Below are 25,044 nucleotides of genomic sequence, written 5' to 3' on the forward strand. Positions count from 1 at the left end.
TTTGTTTGGAATTAGTTGAATTGCACGTATAATAACTGAAGTTAGTGTTGCCCCTACCACACTGTAGACTCTGCCTTTTTCTGCATCCTTTTCCTTCAGTTGCTGACAAAGATACGACCTCAAATGCTTGGTTATTATGTTCAGGTTTTCCATTCTACCCATCAGATATATTACTTACAACTATTAATAACTCCCCTCCAGGAGAGTCACAACTATCATGTAAATGCATCTTTCTCTGACATGGTTCTGTATACATAATACAAGAACCTGAGAGACTTTTCGAAACAAGCCCAAGAACATGATGAAAATGAATGTATTTTCCCGGGTTAGGTTGTAAGGGCTAAATTCACAAATGTGGGATTTAAAATTTTTTTTTGGCCAACAATTTTTCATTTATTTTTAATTTAATCACATGTTTTAGTTTGCAGGGACATTCTGAAAAATGATCTTTATAAAATATGCAGTCCTCTTCGCAATCTTATTACATCACTACTGCACTGGGAGAAAGACATCTCCCTAAATTGAAAACCATTTTTAATGAATTGTTGTTTTATTTTAGGATCCCTTTAGGTTTCCTAGAACATTCGGTCTGAGTCCTCTATCTGAAGGAATCCTGATCTAACAAATCAGTATAAAAAAAATATTCCACAGCCCTTGACCTGGCTCACAGGAACTCCCTGTGTTATAAAACAAAGGGCTGCAGGGATGGGGGAGAATCCCACTGTGAAGTAGAAAATCAGCATTATTGCTTAGCCGTGGATTCGGAATTAAATCGCACGCGAGATTTAAAAACTTGATGGAAATCTCTGACCTTCTGGCTTACCTACAACTGTAGTGGAAGACAGTGACCCTAGAAGAGCATGATTTACTGGTGAAATAAAGTGAGCCGTAAAATCTGAGTAGGACGGGCTATTGTCAGCAAAAAGCATAAAGACAGAAAAAAAAAAATACCTAAACCCTAATTGCCAGGGTAAGGAAATGTAGAGGAGGAAAGAGAGAGATGAAGGGGAGAACAAGAGCATCCCCAGTGGCAAAATGGTTAAAAGAGATGACTAAAATCCAGCAAAAAATCAAGCAGTCAAGTAGTTAATTGACTTTGCTTTAATCAGCCCAATGAATATTCATTAGTGTGCTGGTCCTAATCATGGGGGCCATGTTGTCCGCATTTAGCAAGCGCACGCTCAGCATCATGCATGCCTCAACAGCTTCCCTTCCTCTCCGCACTGACATTAAATTTAGAGGCTTTGCGCCTTCCCAGCTCGAAGGGAGCGGGGATTGGCCCAGCTGCTCGGCTCCAAGATGCCATAGCAACCCCTGGCTAGTTGCCTTGGCAACATTTTTTTTAATTTTTTTTTTTGTAAGGGCCTGAGCCAGTAATCCATAGGCTTAACGTAGAAAATATGCCTTTGTGGGGCATGTGTATATAGATATATAGATGTAAAGGAGAGATTGAATGGGCGGAAGGCGTGCGTGTCTTCTATTGTGCGACTTTAATGAAGGGAATGGGTTGCAGGATCTCCTCCTCATCATCTCGAGCTGTGTTTTGGGTTATGGTCTTTACATCCTTTTTTTTCTCTTTTTTTTTTAATGTAAAATGTACCAGCTCCCTGGCTGCACAGTTCATTTCCAGACCCATCCAAAGGGAGGAGAAATAATTCTTTGCCATAATTCCCCCCCTCCTCCCCCCCCCCCCCCCCCCCCCCCCCAAACACTGGAAGGCAGCAGCGACTGCTTTAAGAGATATAGGACCCTATTATTCACATCGAGTTGAAGTTCCTCCTCCTGAAGGAGGTGGGTCTGGAAATGAGCTGCCCCATAAATCAATGGAGAAGTGCAGGCATGAAACTGGAGTCACGCAGCGGTGAGTCTGCTGCTCCTCACGTTCACGGCTGCTTTTCCCTTCTTGCGAGTGGGGGGAGGCTCCTGCCGGAGATTGGTTCAGCCAATGCAACTCCAATCCTGCTCCAGTCTGTTAATATTCCAGATGTTGCTGGGGAAAAGATGATGTCCTGATCCTGGTGTTTTAGGAGTAGCTTGTGTTTCTACCTTCCTGAAAGGAGAATGTGAAAAAACAATCAAGTCCCCAGCTGTGTCCAACCCAGCATTCCTAGCTTTAGAAATAGAATTTAAAAGAAAAAAAAAAAAAAAAAAAAACCACCCTAATATATTCAGAATGCCTGCAAGGAATTTTGGAGCTGGGAAATTGAAATGGTTAATGTTGTCTTGTAAATAAAGCTCATCCTTTAAACAAAAACAAAAACCAAAACAAAGTCCTGACCCAGTGAAGCATCACCTCCGATGGCACAAAATAGCTGCAGGGGAAAATGCGCAAACCCAACCCGTCGTCTTTGGAATCGGGCTGTTAGTGTGCGAGTGTTGTAAAACGCTCGGTATAAGGATGAAAGCTGCACAGGAATCCAGAAATAGTACTGCAGAAGATTAAGCAATAGGTGCTTTTGAAAAAGCATTAGTAATTTCCTAATATTCCCTTCTATCGTGCTTTTCTTTTTCTTTTTTTTTTTTTTTTTTTTACAGCTCTTAATATAGAGCAGAAGTGGCTACAAGCGAAAAACTAATTCAGAACCTGCGAGAGGAATTGGGTTTGGTCTCTACGAGAGGTTTTTTTAATGTTTCTATTATCGTTATCTTAAATTATTCAAAAGTGTCATTTTGAGCTCATGGTGCAGGCACATGGTTTAATAAAGGCACATGAAGAAGGATCCTCCTTATTTCAAAAGAGGGGAGTGTTGTCCTCACTCCTGCCATCGGTAATGGGAAAGGTCCCCCTGATTCAGCATCGTGCCCTCGGGGGAGCGTGGCAGAGGAGAGGGGGCTGATATTTCTGGCCCATCGGGGGAATGTTTTGCAATGATGATAAATTTAGGGATATGCAGGACTGGTTTCCAGGGCAGTTTTAGGGCAAGATAGGAAGGAGCAAACTTTGTTTTCCTCTGCTTCCCATGTACTGAATGGCACCGAACCCCCTTTCGAGGTCTGTGCACCGTACGGAGGGTGCAGGGCTTGGGATGGCACGTTGTGCGTTGGCTAATGGTCCAAAGACAGGTCCTGGCCAACGTGGGTTGGAAACTGTTTCTCAACATCTGCATCTGTGCATAAGAAGATAAGGTTAATCAGCCTCTGATTCCCCCTCAAACAGAAGTACTGTGGTTTTTCAACATTTTTAAGTGTGAAAAGAAGAAATCTGCCACCCACGACCAAATGCCAAAATTGAAGGCGTGTGGCTTGATCTCCAAGGTCTTGAGCAGCTCCCATCTGGCTTGGGCAGTCCCACTGCCACCCGCAGCACAGACCACTGGTGTCACTCCTGGCAGGAAGAGATGGAGAGTGTGGGGGGAGAAGGTTTTAGGGTGCCTTTTAGTTTTTTGGGGTTTTTTTTGTTTGTGGTTTGGTTTTGGTGTTTTGTTTGGTTTTTTTGGTGCAGTGGTGGTGTTTGTTTGTTTTTTTTTAATAAAATTAAATTCACCAGTAATTATAGCTGCAAGAGCGAAGAGGAGAGAGAGGAATTGTGAAATGCATGAATCGAGAAAGAGCTGATTTCAAGTGGCCTATCAGAGAGCTGCTGGTGAAGATCATTTCATCCCAAGAAGCATCGAGGCAGAAGGACTCATAGAATCCAAGAGTGGCAGAGCACTGATGTGAGACAAAAAGCTCCTGGGGAGGGGAGTGAGGAAGAAAGTAGGTTAAAAAAATTATTTACAGTGAATCTCCAGGGGAGATTTTTAATCTTGATAAATCCATCTTTCCATAAATGTTTTGGGAAAGCTCTCAGATATGTTTAAGAAGTCGAGACCAAAGTACTCTAGAGAAAATCGTTTATGTAGCCCTACTGGGTAGTATTCATTTAAAAAAAATCATAATGGGAATACTTTTATTTTTGTAATCATATTTTGTTGATTCAAATCTCTGAATGGAGTCTCTCTGCTTCCATCTGGTTAAACTTTGAGAGCTGTATGTGGTCCATTGAAAAGACATCATCAATTAATTTTATACGGGCAATGTACAAACAAATGCTGAGCACAGTGAGGCTGTCCCTTAGGCTGGTACTGCCACGGGCTTGGTGTCTCAGCTTTCCTTTGGTTGGGACAGGGTTTGTCCTGGTACAAATGACTGTAGGGTGTGGGGAGGTGAAGGACAGGGGCTGTTCAGCTTGGAAATCAGCACAGAGGAGAAATAAAAGGCGGTGAGCACCCACTCACAGGGGCAAGCGGCACGTGTTGCTCAGAGAACCCACCTCTGCCCCTTCACTCGGTTCAGAAGCAGTCGTGTGCCGTGGGGCTGGGGGAGATTGCCCCGGGCTGTGTGCGTGATTGCCCTGGAAGTTGTGCCGGTGGTACCTGGAAACTCATCTTTTGTTAACTTGGTGATGGTTTAATTGTCCAGTTGGGGAGTAGAAAAATATACTGAGTTTGGTGATAAACTACCCAGGTGAATATGAAATGTCCCAGAGCAGTCCTGGGACCAGCCTCAGCTTTAAATGTGGTGAGTGGTGAGGAAGGAAGGGGCTGGAAGGAGAGGAACGCTTCACGTGAATAGAGATGAGAGTACTGATGTTGTCCAACAAAAATGAGGATATGTTACAATGAATACTTATTTTTTTAATCTGATCAGTTGTGATACTGTGTGAAAATCAAAATAAACTGTAAAACATATAGAGCTTTTTAGAAGGTATGCTGACATAATTTCTTCTTTTGGTTTGTTCCTACAATTTCTATTTTTTTTTTTCTCCAGCCACAAAAAGCCCAGTGAAGCAGTCCCTGTTGCAGAAAAAGAAGCCCCCCCCCCCCCCCCCCCCAGCCCAACCAGCCAAAATCCAAGGTAAGCATCAATTAATTTATTTTTTTTTCCTTTAAGTTGTCCGTAACTCAGGTTTCTTTAAATGGATTCTAACCTTGGAGTATGACAGTGTTGTATCTGCTGAGCCACAGAACTGGTGTCTGCACAGAAACATGCATTTTTCTCATTAGTGATGCAAAAGCAGGGAGATATCCCTGCCCAGGTATGCCTCTTCAAGGTAAGCACATCACACGGGGTGCAGATCTGATACGACTACTCCTTCCGCACAAAGGCTGCTTAGAAAAGTGTGAAGCATCATCGCTGGTACCATTTCACGCCCGGTGCCTTCAATAAAGCTGAAGGCAGAGCAGGCAGGGAGCTGGAGGTCAAGGGGCAGGCTCGGCTCGATGCATCACACAGCCTCCCTTCAAATCTTACCTGCCTAACCTGCGCCGCTTTTGCAGTGAGGCGGTGTGTAAACCAATCCCCCTCTGCGATTAAAGATGGAAAAATCCCTTCTTTTATGCAATTGTGTCTTTCCTCATCTCTATTTTTGTCATTGGCTGACAGGGTGGGAAGAGAGAAGGAAAGGATGGGGAGGGAAGCACCAGGGAGAGGAAAATTACCGCCAGATCAGGCAATTTAAAGTGAGAAGGGAGGAAAGGGAGGGAGAAGGAGAAAACAGATGCTAATTCCTGCAGCTGCCCCCTGCAAACAGAGTTCAGGCTCCTTTACAGATGCTTGAGCTTGGCGAGTCTGTGTTGGGATCATAAAGCCAAAACCTGGGCAGGTTTCTCTTCGACGAGGGCTCATCCCCTGACTTACTTGGCAAGGCTGAGCAATGTGCTTGTGAGGGCACAGCGTGCTCATGGTGGCCCGTGCAAGGCTGCTGCACCACTGCGTGTTTGCTCCGAAACTCCTGGGGCAGCAGCCAGATGGGCAGCTGCTACCCCAGACAGTGCTGACACCAACTGCAAACAGAGCTTGGAGGGGAGGAAGGATGGAGTTGTCTGTGCCCAGCCGCCTTCCCCAGCCATGCCGTGCTCCAAGCAGCGAGGCAAAACCAAGGGTGTTATCTTCTGCTTGCAAACCACGGCGGTGCTGCAGAGATCTTGTGTTCGGTGGTTTCATGCTGAAACTGGAAGGAGGCCCAGTGCTTGTCTTAGATTTACTGATTTAGGAAGTTCTCTAGAGGTTGAGATTTCAGCAAACTTTGGGGTTTGGGCTTGGAAGGGTTGGCTTTTTCAATGAGAACCCAGCTACTGTGCAGCTAGCTGCGAAGTCTTGAATCAGGAAGAATATGTTTTGTTAAATTGTTCTGCAGAACAATGATTTTGGAAAACAAAACAGCAGCAGCAACCAGAAAGAAACCCCCAACAAACAAAGTAATATTTATTTCTGCCATGGCAGCTCTGTGAACTGAAAATGGGATGTTTTGTTTTGCTGGGCTTGTATGCAAAAAGTGATTGTATCCAGTTGCAGACAAAAAATGTGTCTGGGTCTTGGAAGGGGGAAGAGAAGGGTGGGAAGATCTATGTCTGCAGAATCACTGATGCAGGAAGATGCAAGTGCTGTGTTGTGTCTAGTTGCATCATGTGTGAATCCATCAGCGACTTAAAGAAACAGCAAACTCGGTGCATCTTCTTTCTGTGGTTTTTCCATCTGCTCCCTGATCTGCTGGTGATGAATGTTCAGCTTTGCTACCTCCTACCCTCGAGAAGTCCTTTGTGGGAGCTCCTGGTGATTCTTCTTAGCTGAAAAAATATCCAGGGATGTCTGCAAACTTTTGTGGAAAAAAAACCCTGTCGAATTGTTACAGCAGCACACTGCACAGTCATTATAAAAGTGAAAAGTAACATTTGTTGATGACTGCCTTAGGGTGTCTTTTAAAAGTTTTGTTGTATCCTGGTTTTACATAACAATAAGATAATTTTGGGTAGAAAAGTAACTGCTTCAGCTTCTCATTTGGACCTTTGGGTTCATGTGTGGGACTTCAGTCTGTAACATGCTGATTGTGAGGTCGAAGCTACTCTGGAACTGCTGATTGAGGCCAGTCTTAGGAAGAATCGTCCTCCTAAACTCTCATGCACAGCTTAGCATTTTACTCTAAACCAAACTCTTCTCTCTCACATCGCTCATTGAATCTCGGGAGAGCTGTCTGGCTCCACAAGGAATCTGCCAGCCTGCTACCAGCAAGCTGATATCCACGTCTTGACCTGCTCAGGGACTGACCATTTTCATTTTTAGCCTAGTTTTTCTTGGGAAAGCAGTTCTGTGCCATCCAAAGCAGTGTGTAGGTGTCTCTGTCTATCAGTTTCCATAATATTTTTTAAGCCTGTCAGCTAATTTCTGCCAGTTTTGACAGAGGTAGAAGTCTCAATGATATTTAATCCCTACAAGTTTTCGTGCATGGGCAGTGGGGGAGAGGGGAGAGCCCCCATCACTGCTCCCCTTGAAGGGATGGGAACTGCACGGTTTATCCCTCTGTTAGACATCAGAAACCCCACCTCAGTTCTCTACCTCAGCAGTAGGTGTTTTGAAAAATCAAGCAGAAACACAACTAGTTGATTTATTTGCTTGCTTACCCACCGAAGGATCTGTCATCTAAACGAGCAATGCCCACCAGCACGACGTTTCTGGGGAGCTTTGGCTCGGTTGTGTGCGGGGCTGGCATCAGTGTAGGGGGGCTGGCCAGTGCGTGGTAGGAGCTGGGCCAGAAAGCGGGATGCTTCACTTTCTGCTTGTCCTAGGACCTCCTTTCCCAGGCAATACAACGTCTTCATTTGTATTAGTTACAAAACCCTTTTTTTAATTGACATCTGAAATACAGCCTTAATTATTGTGGGTGGTTTCAGTGTTAGTCGCATTGGTACCACATTGAATTTGGTTGTTGTACGGGAACACCTCTGATTTCACTGACCCGTAGTGAGAGCAGGGATAATGCTTGGCACAGCAGAACCCCCCCGGGACATTTGCTCTGTAGCAATTGCCGGAATAGCACGTTAAAGTGAAACAACGCCATCGCACCGATGTTAGGCCAGCTTGTACCACTGGACTTTATGCTAATGCCTGCACAGAGAATTACTTGGATAAGACAAGAAAGAAGCTGAAAAACTGTTCACCACTACCACAGAGATCCTATAGGGGTTACACATCGACTCCATTGTGCTATCATTTGTGCACACGAGTATATTACTATAGAAGGACTGTTGTATTAGCAAAGGCTATCCTCAATGGTGGTAATTTGGTTTTGTCATGGTAATACAATGCCAATACACTGCAGACACAAAAGTGAGTTCTGCATGGCTTGGCAAAGAGATTTTCACATGGCTGCTGGTTTCATGAGTCCATTGGTTTCTCAATGTTCCTAAACAGGAATGGGTCAATGGTAATTTTTAGGAAGGCAGATGCCCCTTGCTGAGCTTGTCTGACTATAAAGTGCTACACAAGACATGCAACGTACATAGCATCCTCAGCCCCCTCCGTCTAACTTGCAGACTGTTAAAACTGCACAGCAGGAATGAGGACTCTTTTAATCCACTGAATTTGCTGTTTAGCATGACCTGAATAATCTGGTAGGGCTAACGTGATCTTCAGCACTAGCACTCAACTGCCTGTTCCTCTCTTTGAAGCTGCAGGATATCAAAAATATCTGACTGGCTTGGACTGAAGAAAGTCACTTGGATAGTGTCTGTGTGTAATTTGTTTTTCAGTGACGTTGTTCCAGGCCCTGCTCTTCTCGATGCCAGTCAGTCTGTTTCTGTGTGAACTTTCTAGATAGGATCTCTTCGATCATGCTACTTCTTCTGTTGACCACAGCTGCCTGTTCATCGTTACTCCCTTTATGTTTTCTCTTTGGTAAGAAATGAAAAGCAGAGGAGGACAGAGCTGGTGCAGGAAAGTTAAAAATGTGTCAGTAATTGCCGAGCAGGAGGGCAGACTCTTTCCTCCAGATTGCCGGATACATGAAGGTAGAGCCTAGATTGGTGTAAATTGCCATAGATGAGAAACTATTCTTATTTATTCAAATTTATAGCAGCTATATGGATGTTTAAATCCTTGCCCTTGTTCAGCAGCACCATGACCACCAGCAGCACAGAACCAGTGGGATGATGGATATGAAGAACTGGACCAAAATGTCTTTTCCCATGGCTGCTGATCTTGGTGGCCAATGTTTGGTGACATCTTTCCACATGCAGTAACTGGCTGAGTGTGTGCATTCCTGCTCTCCAATCTGCCTTTAAAGAAATAATCATGTGGGAAAGGAGGTATAATTTTGGGAAGGGTCTCCTGTTACTTCCAGAGCTTTATCGCTTTGTCTGACTTATTATCTACCCTCTCCTTTCTATCACTAATGTTAAGAGCTTCTCTGGGGTTATGAGAAAAGGATGTTGATAAGGCAAACTTTCAAACCTAGCATCCTTAAGAGGGCATCCAAATGCTGCACTGTACAAAGGAATTGAAATTAGCTCTAAATGCAGTCAGCTTTACCTGCTTTATGGAAAAGAGAAATATATTTTTAAAGGATATGTTTCATGTAATCATGCTGGGTTTATCAAGTGCAGAAAAATGTCTCCTAACAATACCCAGGAAGATTACAATTGTCAATCAGAGCAGAGGTCCTGTTCTTGTCTCTTTGCCTCACTCCCCTGCCATTCTGCTTTTCCTGGGCACAGCAGCACTGAACAAGGCAAAGAATGTAAAGAACTATTTAACCACCAAAAGACGGTGCCAGCCAAGCATGGCACTGAATTTCAGCTCCTAAACATGCCAATAATGAAGGGAGAAACTTGCACAAAAGCAAAAGTAGAAGCCATCCTGTGTGGTCCTGTGAATGGTACACACTCTCCTTCTGGGGCTTCTCGATAGCGCGAGGGCTGCTGCAAAGTGGGCAAAGCCCTTCTTGAAGCTCGAAGGGCTCCTGGAGCTTTTCGGCTCATTGCAGGATCCTCAGAAACCCTCAGCATCATCCTCCCCTTGGCACGGCAGGGTTGATAAAATCAGATCAAGGCTTAGCATTTCTAAACAAAAGGGAGTGGTTAAATGGGCTTTTAAACACTGGAACCTGTCCAGCTTGTTGGGAGGCAAAGCCTGGGGAGGCGGGGGTGAGGAGAAAGCACAAGGTGCCAAGCAGGGAGTAGAGTGGCACTTGTGAGCAAAGTTGTTGGAAAGTCATTTTGTTGCTTGTGTTGTGCAGCGTGTGTGTGCGTGTGTGCGCAGAACAGATTGGCAGACGCCTGTGCCCACGAAGGCGGGCTGGGGGCCGGGGGGAGCTGCTTTGGAAAGGTGCCAGTTGTTCTATGGGCTTTCTGCCATCAGGATTTTTTTTATTTCTCCCCCCCCCCTTCCCTTTCTCCCCATCCCAGCCCCCAAACACATGAACAGGCTGGCAGGAAGAGCATGTTGAAAAGGATCTGACAGTTTGAACAACACTCGATGACTTAGTTTGTTTTCCCTGACTTTGCGCCAGCAAGCAGGTCTATGGATGAAAGACTTTATTAGGCTTTTAAAGCCACTGACACAGGTCTTTCTTTGACCTGAGGTACTTGAGAAGAAATGAAAACAACGTGTAACTTTCATGGAGTTGAAAGACTGCCCAAATCGAAGAATACGGTTTACAAGGGATCCAAAGTATCACAAAACGTTTCCCAGGGTGAAGCGTGGCGGAGCAGAGCCGGGGTGGGGGGGGAGCCCGTCCTGGGCAGAGGGAGAAGACATTCAGTCGCTGCTCATGATGAGGAGGAAAGCTGATCCAGCTAATTAGGATATTACAAGATGATCGCATCCAGCAGAAGGTGCCATAACTAGTCATCAGCTTTCTGGGTGTCCAAGGTAGGGAAGTGATGGAAATCAACACTTATTACTAGGAGCCCATAGGCACGCAGGTGGTCCCAGCGCTGCCCGGGCACCGGCACGGGGCTGTGTGCTCAACGCTGCAGCTTCTGCACCACCTGGCTCTGCTCAGACCTGGCAGGAGAGCTGTGGAAGAAAAGCCATGCACTGTTAGCAGTGGTAGCATCCACAAGGAAAATGTAGGACAGTTGGAGCCTCCTCCTCCTGCAGTGATGCTGGAGAGTCTTAAAAGGGTCAGAGCTGGTTCCAGTTATTACCTAAATTATCCCCTCTTTAATCCTCAGGGGTAGAGGGAGAATTTCTCATTAACTTTCTGTATGCCTGCTTTGCTCCTCAAGGAGCTCGGCTGAGGGATTTTAACAAGAAAACCAAGAATTAGGCTTTGCTTATAAAAAATCAAAATAAACAAGCCCCTTGGTGAGGAAAGAGAAAGCATCAAAGAAAGTGCAGGTGCCAAAGAAGTAATGGTGCAATGGATGCTACAAGTAAGTGTGTGAAGGAGCCCCCACTTGGAAGAGCAATAAAAAAAAGGGGTGATTCATCCTTTTTTCTTTCTAAAGCCTCATGGAAGGAAAAAGACAGCAGGCCACGTTTGTAGAACTGAAATAGTTTCTCAAAACTGGAGACTAGAAGACTGAGAAACAAGTAATATGGATGCTGGTGTATCAGTCTTGGAAAAGAATCATTGAAACTGCATCTATTTAAGCCTCAGTGGGTTGGGGAAGGAGTTTTCATGGTTACAAGCCATGACTGAGAAGGTTTTCTGGAGCTGGCTACAGGCCTGATCCTTCCTCAGACCGAAAATAAAATGCTGCAGCCAGTGGAGCCCATGACTCTGTCCAGCAGCTCAGTGAGGGGCCAGAGTTGTCACACGAGGATATCTTCTAGGAAGACTCCAGCGAACAGCTGCTTTTTTCATGCAGGGCTCAGAATACCTTCTACTCTCTTAAAACCTTGTTCTGCCGGTAGCACAGGGGAACAAGGATGTTGACGAGGCTCTGTTCAGCTGTCATTGAGGTGAACATGACAACAGCCACCTTTGCACAGAGCCACCGCTACCTTCGGTCCCTTTAGCACAGCTTTGCTCTCTCTAGCAGAGTTGCTCTCCAGTTTGCTCATAGGCAGGACTTCCAGGAGGTTGGCATGGAGCTGCAGCTCGGTGGAAGTGCCGGGTGGTGCCTACTGGCCTGCAACACGCAGCCAGGGTGCTTGGCTCTGCATGGGGTCTCCACTGTGCTCGCAAATGGGGCGTCTGTGTAGACACGCCTCACCGGAGGGTCTGGTGGCCTGCTGAAGTCTGTGCCCGTGTGGAAGCAACATGTGAACCATTTCTCCAAAGGTTTGATGTTCACAGTGAACTTGTGAACAGGAAGCCTGGAGGAGGCTGACTTGAACAGAGAATTTGCTCCCGTCCCTTTTGTTTCTGGTCCCAGCACCGCCTTTGTGTGCAGCAAGGACGTGTCTGTGTTTCTTGTTTCCTTTCTATAGGACTGAATGTTCTCAGCGATCATGTTATTGTATGTGTCTGATGAGCCATATGGAAGCTGCGAGGCTTAAGGGGTGTTTTGGGAATATAATGCCAGGAACTGATAATCTCAGCAGCTCTTCCTTCTTATTATCGCATTGCTTTTGCTGCCATACCCACTTAAAGCTATTTACGCCCCTTCCCCAAGAAGCTGGTATTTTCCCACCACAGTCCTCATTCTCTGTGGGGTAGAAAGGCTTTGGGAAGTGCTGTCTGAGGCTCATTGTGACTCGGTAACACTTTGCAGAGCCTGTGCTGTTGTCAGGCTGCCTGCAAAGGGTCTGTAGCATGAAATAACTCAACCCCTCTGATCGGAAAGATTCCGTTTCTGCAGTACTATTAGGCAGACAAAAGGTGAATTAGCCCCACTCTGTGAAACAGCCCTGACACGGGGTGGTGCTGCTCTGTCACCAGCATTATTTTGCAAACTGGTTTTCTACGGTCTTTGATTCCAACAAGGCAACTTGCAAAAAGCACAAAGGATCAGGTTGTATCTCCTAGTGCTGGCCGGCGTTTCCCTCCTGTGGGACATCGGCAGCTGCTGCTTTCTCTCTTTCCACACCTTTGCTTCTCCTGACCTCCTTCCAGAAAACCCACTGGCAGTTGTTTAACAGTTTCAGTAGCTAGTCGGGCAGTGGGCACTATTCCATACTGTGTGTTTTTCTCCTCCTGTGTTCGAAGAGCCTGTTCTTCCCCTGCACCTGTGGAGCTTGTTAATCTCTGCAGAAGATTCAGTTCTTTGACTGCAATCCAAGCCTGCACCATCTGAAGCAAGCTGCATCCTCCTGCCCTCTGAACGATCCTGATCTTATCTTTTGCTCTGGCTCAGCCCTGCACAAGCAAGGATGGCTGGCAAAACTGGGCTTGGATCACGTGAGAGGGGTGGACAGTTTGAAAAATTATAATCTTCCTTGCAGTGCATCTGGTGCCCAAGACAAGACGCTTGACCTGGGGGTGAAGCTGGGGCTCCACGTACCTCCTCTCCTCCCCGCCATGGACATGACCCGTTAGCGTGGCTGTACTGGAGAGCCTCAAAGTACCAAGGATTGTGATCCCTCGTGTGACTGATGAAGTCGTCAGTTACCACAGGGATAACAGCTCTGTCTCCTCCATGGGTCCTTATCGATGCGGAGGCGTACAGCCCCAGTGTTTGACCAGGACATCTCAATGGGGCAGCTCTTTCCAAGGGATGGGTTGTTCAATGCCCACCACAGCCTCAGTTCAGGAGGTTCAGGATCATTTCTGTTTATCAGTTGACTTTTTCATGCAAAGGGCAGGAAGTGCAAGACCTACACTGAAGTTTTGCTTCCCCTTGAGTGGGTGAATGCAATTTAACTAACTGGAAAGACTTTAGTTGCCACCCGGTTCTTGCAGCACTGGGGGGAGTGTCTAACCTGGGTTAAGTGCTCTTTGAATACTTTCAGCCCCTTGAGTTTTCTTAACCCCTGTGATATATTTTGTGTTCCTCACAGCCTCTGTGTGCTGTGTTGGGGATAAATGCCAGGCAGTTTTAGCATTATGCATGTTACGCACCCAGCTCAGCCCTCTATGGGCTGTTCATTTCCATATGAAACATTTCTTTAAATAGCAGCAATCTCAGGGGCTGATTTTGTTGTCCTTGCTGTGGCTGATCTCAGTCAGAGCACCCTTCTGAACATCCTGACTTATTGTTTATTTCTGGTGATCTTTGTGGCTCCATCTTTGCTTCTTACCCATCCATTTTTCATACCAGGAGCCCTACTCTACAGTCTGGTCCCAGACCTCTGCCATGTTCCTGCCGGTGACACATGTCTCTGAGCAAGGATCTTGCTCTAGCAATAAAACCCTAGTCTTTGCAATCTGTCCCCAGATCTGTTCCCCAAATCTCCAAAGGAGTGAAGGGGCACCTGCATCGCTTTTTTTGGCTGCCCTGGAGGGAAGGGGAAGTAAAGCCCCATTCCAGTGCCCAAGGTGGTGGGGAGCCCCACAGGATGCCCAGGCACACCCATCCCATGCCTTCCCCGAGCCAGCCTGCATGGGAGGACAACCTTGGCCAGGCAGCCTCTGTATGCTGGAAACCAAACCCTGCTGATGGAGAGGACCAAGTGTAGCAACGGGCAGGGAAATAGAACGATTTCAAAAGCAACACGTAGCCCCTCCAAAGCAAGAAAGACAAGCCAGTGAAGTGGATATTTTATTTGAGCACTTCTTGGTGTTTCTAAGAGGATTGGCTTTAAATAAAAAGGTTTGTAAACAAGTTTTCTTTTTCAGTACATCCCTTTGAACGTATATCTTTTTTGATAATGAAACTGCTTTGTGCATGTCCCCCTGTTTAGATTTCCTTTTAAATTTAAATTTGCTTTATAGGAAATAAATGCACCTGATTATTTCCAAATAGCTTTTCTGTTAGTCCTTGCAAAGTTGTCCATAGATTTTTTCCCCCTGGTTTTTCTTCTTTTCCCCAAATATGTGCAGTGATCTTCTGTGTTCTTTTAATGTCTTCCAGGAGAATTCCATTCCCCACATCAAGTCTTCCTAAATTGTCTCTTTAATCCCCAGGTTTTTAGTGCTTGGCAATGCTACTTATTCTGAAGTGCCGTGATGGGAAGGTGCAGGGTTTTTTTCCCCCTCATTAGCTGCTTTTAACATTCACCTCCTTTGTTTGTGTATCTTCTTTAGATTCCCTTCCCTTTGTGGGCAGGGCTTTGCTCTTCTGAGGTGTTAATAAGCCTCTGGCAGAGACGACATCTGTGGCAGAGGACATTAAGTTCTGAAAAACATACTTCTTGTGTTATGGGGCCCTTACCTCATCTGAGCAGCAACTACAGCTTTTAAAGAGCAAGGACAAAGGAAACACTGGCTTAGGGCTGCTTCATGGTGGGTGTTTTTTTTTATGCATCAAGACTCTAGCTCAAAGTGTTTGTATGGGAGAAGGGGGGAAGAGACTGCCGAGGGGAGGAACATTAGAGGAAAACTTGTGAAGGGGAAAGGAAAAAGAGAAGAGGCTATTTAAAAATACTGTGCATTGCTTAAACCAACACCTAGTGAAGGATAAAGGCTTTACAGTGTATATACGTGATCCATCCATCTGTTCATGCCTTTTATCCAATCCTATAGTCATGGGTATCATAAGAAGGAATAAGAGCAGTTAAAGCCTCCCCATCACAGGCATGTCAGATGTTCCACACTGAACAAGATCAAACCAGGGATTTGCAGCCTGTGGGATGCAAAGAGATGTCATGGAGGGATAAGTGCTCTTCCCTTCCTATATCGACAAATGGGAGGGGATCGTTTTTAGCAGGACAGAGAGGAGAACGCTGGCATCACCCACACGAGGGGATGTTAATAGCTGGAATACCACCTTGCTGCTACCGGGTGTAACTCTCTAGAAAGTTGCAAAGTGAGTACGTCAAAACCTTGTGCCTCCTCCTTTAACCTTATATCCTGATCTGACTTATCTGCTAAACATTTTGGGGCAAAAAGAGGGCCGGTGTTAATTCAGACTTTAGGTGTTTGCACTCCAAAATAATTTTGAATTGCAATCAAAGAACACTGTTTTCTCTCCTCCTCCCATTCCATCCTCCTTTAAATTTTCTGTGATTTACATGGGAACATTATTTTTGCAATATTTTCATTAATTTCACGTTGTTCCACAGGATGTTGTAGTGGAAACACAACAGTACACTTTCTGGTCTGTGAAACTCAGTCTGACAGGACACACTAGCTGACATATTCCAGTCTATTTTAAATGAAGGTATCAATTAGTTCGCTGCTAGCTGAGCTCCTTCTTGGCTATCGGATGGTTCTGTTGCAGCGTTTTCATAGTTGTTGGTATCTTGAAAGCTGAATAAAGCAAAAAGGTTCCTTGCACACGCTGCAGATCTTGATCTTTCCACCTCCAGTGGTAAGTGCATGGAAGAGAAGTCCTTGCCACAAGCTGGGGGCCTGACTGACGGCAGCTACGTCATTGTGCCTGAGCCATGTCGTGCCTGTGCCGTTACACAGCTCTCGGCAGCAGTGGGGGGCTTGGACCATGCTGCCTCGATGCTGCTTCTTCACTTCATCAAAATCCCTCTCCTGCCCCGACCCACCGCGTGGGACCAACCTGGCAGACCCGAGTGTGTGTCCTTAAGCAGCAAAAGCCCTTTGCCTGGGGGCTGCTGTTGTCTCCCCAAGGACACCTTTCCTGAAGTATCTGCTCTCGACTGCTGAAAGGCATCCAAACCCCTGTGTGAAAACTGAAATGAAAAACTGGCTGGCACATGTTTTCACGGTGGAACTAGGTGACTTCTGTGCCTGCAGATTGACGGTATCGCTGCTGCTGGCATGACAAGTCTCTGCGTGTTGTAACCCTGGCACCAATCAGTGCCACGGATGCGAGCTAGCCTCCTCTTTCATTACTCTCAGTAGCTCCTTCCCTTCCCTGCTTAGGAAAAAGAGCTATTTATGGACCTGGACAAGGTGACCTCCATATGGCAGATTCTGCCACTCACCGTGGGGACTCGAGCTAGGCACATGCTCCTCAGGCAAGGCAGAGAGACACGCTCAAGCGGTGGCCACATACAAATGTATGTTGCTTTCAAAGCAGCAGAAAAGGGTGGGTTTTTTTTTAAAGAAAGAGATAGTAAGAAAATAAAAATAAAGACTCAGAAAGCAAAGGCTTCTGACTTCCCCATGCATCTAAGGAAAACAATGCATTTCTGCAGATTGCATGTTTGTAATATTCTGAACTTTCATCTGGAATATTATGAAAAGAAATATTACAAATACCCATCTATGTATTCCCCAGAAGTAGAGAATTTAATTCCTGTGCAAGCATAGCTGTCTTTCTCCCTGTAGCATCATTCCCTGCTTTGTTCGTGCTCTGGGGAACGGCACAAAAGCAGTCTTCATTGGGCAAAGCCGTGCCTATGTAAGCAAGGTGACCCAAATTTATAAAGAAAAGGAGAGGATGAGGAGAAGGGTGAGGAAGGAAGAGCATGAAAGATGCAGAATGCCTGGGATGCGGAGAGGTGCTGTGCCGGGGAGCGGCTGTGCTGCTCAGCCAGGCTCACACAGGTCGCACGAGGCTGTGCTTCTGCATTCGATCCGTTTAATTTGATCAGGCATCAGTGGAGTTACACGGTGACCAAAGTTAGAGGAGAGGAACTCTGTTCCCTGCGGTTTCAGGCCAGTAAAAGTGTGGATTACCACCGTCCTTTGCATGCTATGAGCTAGAAAGCATAGTCGAGCCCAAGTGCCACCGTCTCCATACCAAATTCTGCTGTTAGACCTGCGTGGTGCAGCCCTATTGGTATAAATAGATTTATACAGGTTTAGCCACTAGCTAGTTTTTGTTGGGGTTTGTGTTTGTTGTTTTTTTTTTTTCCCAAGCGCATCTAAATAACTGTCAGTATTGCAGTAACAAAATTGCAATTTTAGTGAAGAATCGCTCTTAATTATACGAGAGCACAGATTCCCTTGCAGCTCTGCAGCCCTAATTTCTAGTGGCAGGACCCAGACATCCCCTGGGCTGCAGTATTTTCTGTGAAACCCTCTGGGTGTAGTAGTAGGCTTTCAACAGAGGCATTACGTGCTGAAAGATTCTAGTTGCACAAAATGGCTTTAAAACAGAGATATGTGATCTGTAAGGCGAAGAAGAGCATATCCTGCCCCGTGTACCGTTGCCTCCCATCGGATTTCCTCAAGGCAATGCAATTCTTCATACACAGCTTCCCAAGTGAAAAGTGCTGTTTGGGTTGTTGCAGGACATATGCAACATACAGAAATGCAGCATCTGATCTTGCTATTTGTGGCAATTTATATTTGGAACTGCTTGAATAATTCATGGCAGATCTTAACTATTTCTTTTTATGTGATACTTATTCAAAGGTAATTTTTCTCGTTATCTGACTCTGTTTGCTGGTACGTTTTTGATACACAGTAATAGGTGTAAACTAGTAAGAATTACTTCCTTTTAATGCTGAACAAGGAACTTTATTGCAATGAGCAAAACAGTTGCAGCTCAACAGTGTCTGTTTTATTGGACATCTGAAGAGATTGTGTTCTAACATCTTCTCTCTACCTTTCTGCTCAGCTCCTCACTAGTATCCTTGTCAAAAGTAGGTATCGTGCTCATAAATCCCTTCTTAGGCAGTGATGAAAGCAAACACAATGGATATGTGTTTCGCAGCCGGCAGCAATCCGTGGGTATAGACAGGCACAGAGTTTCACAAGAGGCATACATTATGAGTATTTAAGAGTTTGTTTTAAAGAATATGTTAAAATCTTTCTGTTGACGCTTAAGTTAATATTCTGGCTGTGTTTACAGATCTGAATATCTTATTGCAAATGTGATGGGGTGTCTTAGGATGGTAGTTCAGCTCTCTTTGTGCAGATGCATGTGAAAATCCACGTTTCACTAATCGCAACCACCATTCTGCTCTCTACCCGATTACATTCCTGCTAGTCAGGTCTCGCTTCCAGGAGTGCCCACCCCGTGCTAGCTTCAGTAAAACAGCAAACAAGGCAGAGTCCCTACCTGGGGGGGCTGCAATCACTGTGCTTTTTCGGCCTCCGAATGCAGATTCTAGATGCTTCATTAGAGCCACATTTGGAAACTGTTCTCTAGGGACACAATCCAATGTCTATTGAAAGGAGGAAAACAAAAACCTCCCATTGACATCAATTTTAGTAGGCTTTGGATCAGCCCTTAAATGTTTTCCTATTCAGCATGTTTTTGTTTTCCTTTTTTTGCATTACCTTTTTTTCTCCCTCTCTGTCTTTCCCTCATCCCTCCTCTTTCAAAATCAAAGTCACCAGGTCGGAATGTGATTCCGCTCTCCAGGCTGGGCAGATTCACACTGTAGTGGGAATTTCTCATAGAGTACAAATATATCTGGAGGACGTTAGCTGTCCTGTGTGACCTGCTGGCTGTTACTTGCTTACATAATTTATTTTAGGGTTGTTTGGTTGGATTTTTTTTCATCGGGATTTATATCTAAAAGCACCTCTCCTAAGCTCTAGATGCTTGCTAACCCTGCCCGGCAGCCTGCCAGTTCCAACCAGCCAAAAATATATCACCTTACTTGGCTTGTGGACATTTTTGTATCTTTAAAAGTTAATCCAGCTCTAAGATGGATTAATAATGGAACATCCCTTTAACCAAAGGCACGTAAGGTCATGGCAGAGCTACGTGAGTATTCCAGAGTGGTAACCACAGAAATAATTTTTTTTTTGTCCTATATAGGACCTGATATGATGTATTTTAGCAGTATTTTTCTTGCTGGACTGAAGGAGGAGCAAAGGAGTGTGAACAGGGCTAGCCTGAAGGAAGAACAGGCACTCTGAGGGTCAGTGGTGTTGTGGGATGTTGGCTGAGCAAGTACCTAAAGGGAAGAAGAGAGACGAGAAAAACATTCTCAGCCTTTTGGTGGGGGAGAGTCGGAGGGCGAGATGAACTCATTGCACAGGTTACAGAGAGGCAGGCTGGCACAAGGATGCCTTTTGCGATGCTGGACTGACAGCAAGCACGCTCAAGCTACGTTGGTGTGGTTTGTGTCATCACCAGGGTACTTTGACGAGCGGGGTCCCCCTGTTGCCCTGCTGCCTGTCATTTGCTGGGCAGCGCTATATAATGCACTGCTGAGTTCACTGGCTGCACACCCTTGGAGCAGCAAGGTGCTTCTCCCTGTTACCCCTTAAATAAAGAAGACACACAGAGGTCTTCCGATACTCTTCTCCTACCACTTTCAGTCCAGAACCTTTAAAAAATTAAAGAAAAAGTAAATGGAAAGCCTGGGTTTTGCTTCCACGTGAGGCTGGTTCTATCACTGGGTGCTTGACTGAAGCCAGTTGAATTCCCCAGGGCTTGGAAGCGATGTGAGAGCAGTGTTGGGCCTTTTGACCCCCGAAAATTGGTGGCAGAAAGGTGGTGTTTTGGTACTGGAGCAGTGTCCTGGTGAAGCATGTGTTGGGGTTGGATCCAGCAGTACAGGCGTTAAACCACAGCGAGCCCAGGCTGCTGCTCCTGAAGGCAAAAAGAAATTTAGGAAGCTTGAAGTCTGTGGTTTGGGGGCTGTTATTTTTCTCTTGAAAGATCATTCTCTTCCCTTTCGTCTCTTGAAGCCCAGAAATCAATGCTTTTAAAAGATCCCCGATGGATAGGTTTCTGAAGTGTTCTCTTTATTGTCTGTTTTAGTGCTTTTCCCCCCCATTTCTCCTGCTCTCTGACAAGAGCTGCTGGGGTGGGGGTGGGTGGGGGGGTGCGGCACGCTGCATCTCATCAGTAAGGGACATGGGGCAAAGCATCACGGCTCCAGTCTGAGCATGTTCACTGGGTGGGAGGTATATTACATATGTGTGTGTGTGTGTGTATAATGGTCCGAGGTTAAGGGCTGCATCCAGCCCCGAGGCAGCGGGTGCTTTCGGGATCCAGGTGGATGGGGGATTTCACCTGAACAGGCAGATGTAAATCAGAACTTGGTTAGCCTTACTCTTCAGAGAACAAGACTGACTGAGCCTTGCTTTCTTCACGCAAAGCCATTTCATTCATTCCTTCTGAGTCTTCCTGGCAGAGCCTTCAGCTGTTTGGTGCTTTAATAAGGCTATAAAGAGGAAATAATATAACAGAAACAGGCTGTAAATTTCTTATAGAGGGGGATTTGACCTTTTCTTTGCAACGCTTCCAGGAGCCAAGAGAGCAGCAGCTAGCCGAGGGGTCCAGCTGGGCACCCCGACTCCATCAACCCTCAGACCCTGCACTTCCATAGGTCAGACACTTCAAATCATCAGAGTGCAAGCTTGGATTTGAGCATAAAATACCTTATAGCTTGGACTGTTCTGAGGGAATCGGGCTTGAAACGCATGTAGGAGACATATTCATCTATTTAAATGTACATACACATAGTTATTGCTGCTGAAGCATGTTTATTGAACATCTCGGCATGTTTATCAATGATGGATGAATCATTGATATTTTTAATACCAGTTCCCCAAAATACTAAACCAAATGTGTTAGGCAGCAAGATCACAAACATAGCCACGCAGAGATCTCCGAACCAGGCCAAATGCTTATTTCTTTACCTATAAAAACCCATGTTATAAGATACATTAGCTGTAAATTTTTAACAGATGGGGCTATAACAAGCTGTTAGAGAGCATCTCCTCTGCTGTGGGGATGCACTGCTGAAATAATGCCACGTGGCTGTCTGAGCCCTAACGAAACTGAGACGAGCTGGAGGAGGAGGCTGTCATCTGTCTAGGTGTTGATGTCCTGCTCGTCAGAGAGAGATCTAGTCAAGCAGTTGACCCCTTGTTAAACTCACTCAGCTCTTTTGCATATTTACGGAGGCATGAGTGCCTTGACGAGAGTTTCCTCTTGTTAAACAGGCGCCTTTGCTGTCCCGAACATTTCACAAGTGATTTGGAGATGGTCTAGAGAGTGCGGCAGCGCAGGAGAGATGTTCAGTCAGGCCACATGCATCTGTGCGGCATTACAGGGTCTGTTCTGTGCAGGGTTTTCTCTCTCCACCTTTTCTGATGATGGAGACCTGTGGAAAGTGGGTGAGACTGTATACGAGCCGTGACTGTGGCTGTTTGAGTTTTGCTTTGCATGCACATGCAGACCTGGCGGCGTGTGTGCAGTTGCGGGAATGTATATAAGCAGCAAAATGTACACAAACATATACAGCTACAGTTTTATATTTGTATAATGAGCAAACCTATTTAAAGAGAAGGAGAATTGAGGAGTAGCTCATTTTCCCAGAGAAGGAGGTTGATCTACAACTTTTCAACATGACAAAACAATTAATAAACATTAGAACTGCTTTTATACAGAGGTGGCATATTTCATTAACCCTGCGTAACCCCTCGAAACATTTCTACTACTTGTGATTTAGGAATGCATTCCCATCTACGTTGTATTTGAGAAGATGATAAATGGTTTTTTCTTGGTTTTAGAACATACATTGGCTTTAATCTTGTGTCATTGTCCCCCACCCCAAACAAACTGGAGGTCTTCTGAAGCCTTGTAAACCATTGCTCTGTAATCCCATAATGAAAAGCAGGATTATCTCCAGTGTAACACATGCAGGACACATCTTTGCATGATGCTCATGCTGGGCTTCTTACCTGGATGGCGGTCTCAGCTGCCCCATAGGACGGATACAGAGTCTTTCCTGGGTCCCTGCAGCATCCTCACCTCATGTGTGCTCCCTGTCCTCTGTCGTGGTGGTCTCAAGGGTTTCAGTCTACCATTTTATCAGGCAGTTTGCCCTCAGACTGAGTAAGGATCAGGAGAAAATTAAAATGCTCACTGAAATCAATTAACAAAATCAAAAAAGAAAAATTTTTGTTAAAAAAAATTAACAAAGAGTTTTTTTCACCAAATGCATGAGACTACCATCCACAAGTCATTGCATCCATGCGTATCATGCGTATCACCCATGCATCATTCTTTAAAGGTGAGGATTTAATATTTAAAGCTCAGCCCCAACTGCTGGGTTTGGGCTCGGTTGCAGCAGTGGGTTGAACTTCCTCGCCGGCGCAGAAGCGGCAGGCCTGGAAACGGGCCCCCTGGGCAACTTGTGAATAATTCAGGTGTCTCAAAATCACACGAGGGAATATTTTTTTTTTTTTTTAAATAACACCTAATCAGCCCTTGGCACACAATGCCAGAAGAGTTTAATGAGATTCTAAAAAGAGCCATCTCTAAACAGCTGTGGGTTGAGCTTATGTGTGTAAAATACATAATTTTGTGTATGGGTGTGTTAATGTGTATATACAAACACACAAACGGACTAAAATAGTTGGGGAAAGTATTCTCATGAATGCTTTAAGGAAAAGGGGATTCAAATGAATTCGGTATGGCCTAGCTGATATGCTTTTTTTAAAGTGATCTTCTGAATCTTCAAGATGTCCTTGTTTATTTTCTTTGATTGTGCTTTGATTTAAAATTCTAGGCCCATTAAATGCCATAAAAAGAAACATTTACATAATTTACAAGCTCTTTATATCAACATTTTAATAAAAGAACACACCTTTAAATCAAATCACAGAGGCATATGACATCTTTGAAGGAGAAACTTATATTCCCAAACACAATAAACATTCTTCTATTACTATGTTAATTTGGAAAACAGGTCATGGGAAATTAAATTGCTTAAAATAGGTCACCAATTATAACTCTGCATTCTATTAAAGCAAATGCATCTCTGAAATCTTTATTAGTTTATTTTAATTAAAGGCAGAAAAATATTCAGTGTTAAATTATTGCCATTTGTATGTTTTACAATGATACGGACACACATTTATTATGCAGTGTAAAATGCTGCACATCTTTTTCATTATGATGCCTGTATTGTTCTTAGATACTTTACCCGTAAAGTAAGTCTATAGTAATGTTGTGTTTTAAACATAAAAGGATGGGAGCCCAAACAAAGCAACGGTGTAAATTTAGTTTGACAATTTGTAAAAAGAAACAGAAAGGTGAACGTTGTCTGTGTTTGAAAATAGTTATTGACCTCCTCAAAATTGTTGTAGTGTAGGAAAGGCCCCAATTCCATTTGTGTCAGCTGTTTGCACGTAGTGTTGCAGTTTGTATTATGTTCCAAAATTCAGTACCTTGGGGTATGTTCCCCATTGATGTTCTCTCATAAATTCATTAATACTAATGGTAATTATTGTACAAACCTATGGTAAGGGCTGGAATCTACCCCACACGTCTATGTTTGCAAACACCGTTCCCAAATTACGTTTGCAGCTTTCAACAGAGATTGAAAGGAATGTGACCGGAGTGTCTGAGCCTCGGGGCCACCGCGAGCCCCCCGGGTTAGCCCATGTGCGCACGCTCGTCCCTGCACACATCCAGCTTGCACCTTACAGCAGGCTTGGATATCATCTGCTCCTGGAGGCTGAAAGAGGGTCCTGAAGTGGCTTCAGCTTCAATAAACACCAGACCCACGTAAAGGAGTGTCACGACGCAAAGCTGTGCGTAGCGGTGGTGGGGTATCACCCCTGCGCCCGCCTGGGCTCTGCCCCACCTCTTGCCCTATGGAAAATAAGGGATGTTACCTGTTAGTGCATGCAAGAAATGGAAATGTTGAACGTGTGCAAACAGATAGGATGTCAGTAATGGTTTTTATGGAATACTGGGAGCACCTGTGTGGGGTTTGTAGGACCGTGTTAAGGAACATTTGTGAGCATACCCTTGCTGGAATTCATTTCGTGTTCTCATGTCAAACGCAGTTGCCCAGCCTGGCTGGAGGAGGCCACTGCAGCTTCGCAGAGCTCTTCAGAAATGGTTGGCCCTGATGCCACAGAGGAATTTGATGCTGTAATCCTTCCAAATCAGGATGGCAAGGGTCTTGGACGTTCTTAAGAATTAGCAAAGAAATATAAATACCCTTTTACCTTTAAGCTGTAGGTTCAAATTCTACTTCCTTTCATGTTCCTTGGTCTCTGGACCCCAAGAGTCCTCCCCCCGCATGTGGGGCTGATTGTAAGCCCTTCCGCGAGCTCCAGCTAGCTCCTGGGGGGCAGCAGCTGGACTGGCTCCTCTTCAAGGTGAGGTCAGACCTGCACCTTCATCCTTCACTCAAATTCTTGTCTTCTGCATGAGGAGAAGCAAACAGCTTTGTTGCTCAGTCCTCTTCTGTGAAGACCTGCCAGGGCAAAGCAGAACAGGACAGCAGTTTTGGTTTCTTGCCAATGGAGTCACCTATAGATTTCTTGTGTACATTTTTTTTTTCTTTTAGCTGCCTAAAGCACGTCCTTAAAAGAGCCTGAAGAGATCTTTAAGACTAAGCAATAAAAGACCTATTACTTACTTAGGAGACCAAGAACAGCTCTCAAGGGTAAACCCACATTAATTATGTATTTGAGTATTTGTATGTTATGCATTTAGACAGCATACG

At 45.1% G+C, this 25,044-nt stretch overlaps 2 long non-coding RNA genes across 5 annotated transcripts in view; one reads left to right on the forward strand and one right to left on the reverse strand.

Annotated features, from left to right (window-relative positions):
* LOC121095091 overlaps window positions 1–25,044 on the forward strand; it is a 189,480-nt gene that overhangs the window by 47,747 nt on the left and 116,689 nt on the right. For all 4 annotated transcript variants that reach the window (XR_005830007.1, XR_005830008.1, XR_005830009.1 and 1 more), the window contains exon 2: window positions 4,750–4,836. This is a non-coding gene — a long non-coding RNA (uncharacterized LOC121095091). The remainder of the gene's footprint in view (window positions 1–4,749; window positions 4,837–25,044) is intronic.
* LOC121095093 lies at window positions 1,757–18,984 on the reverse strand. The gene is made up of 3 exons (XR_005830011.1): window positions 18,893–18,984; window positions 18,672–18,777; window positions 1,757–2,050 (listed from the first exon to the last, which is right to left on the reverse strand). It is a non-coding gene; the product is annotated as an uncharacterized LOC121095093 (long non-coding RNA).

Source organism: Falco naumanni, chromosome 10, assembly GCF_017639655.2.
Source record: "Falco naumanni isolate bFalNau1 chromosome 10, bFalNau1.pat, whole genome shotgun sequence".
In the NCBI taxonomy this organism is placed as follows: Eukaryota; Metazoa; Chordata; class Aves; order Falconiformes; family Falconidae; genus Falco; species Falco naumanni.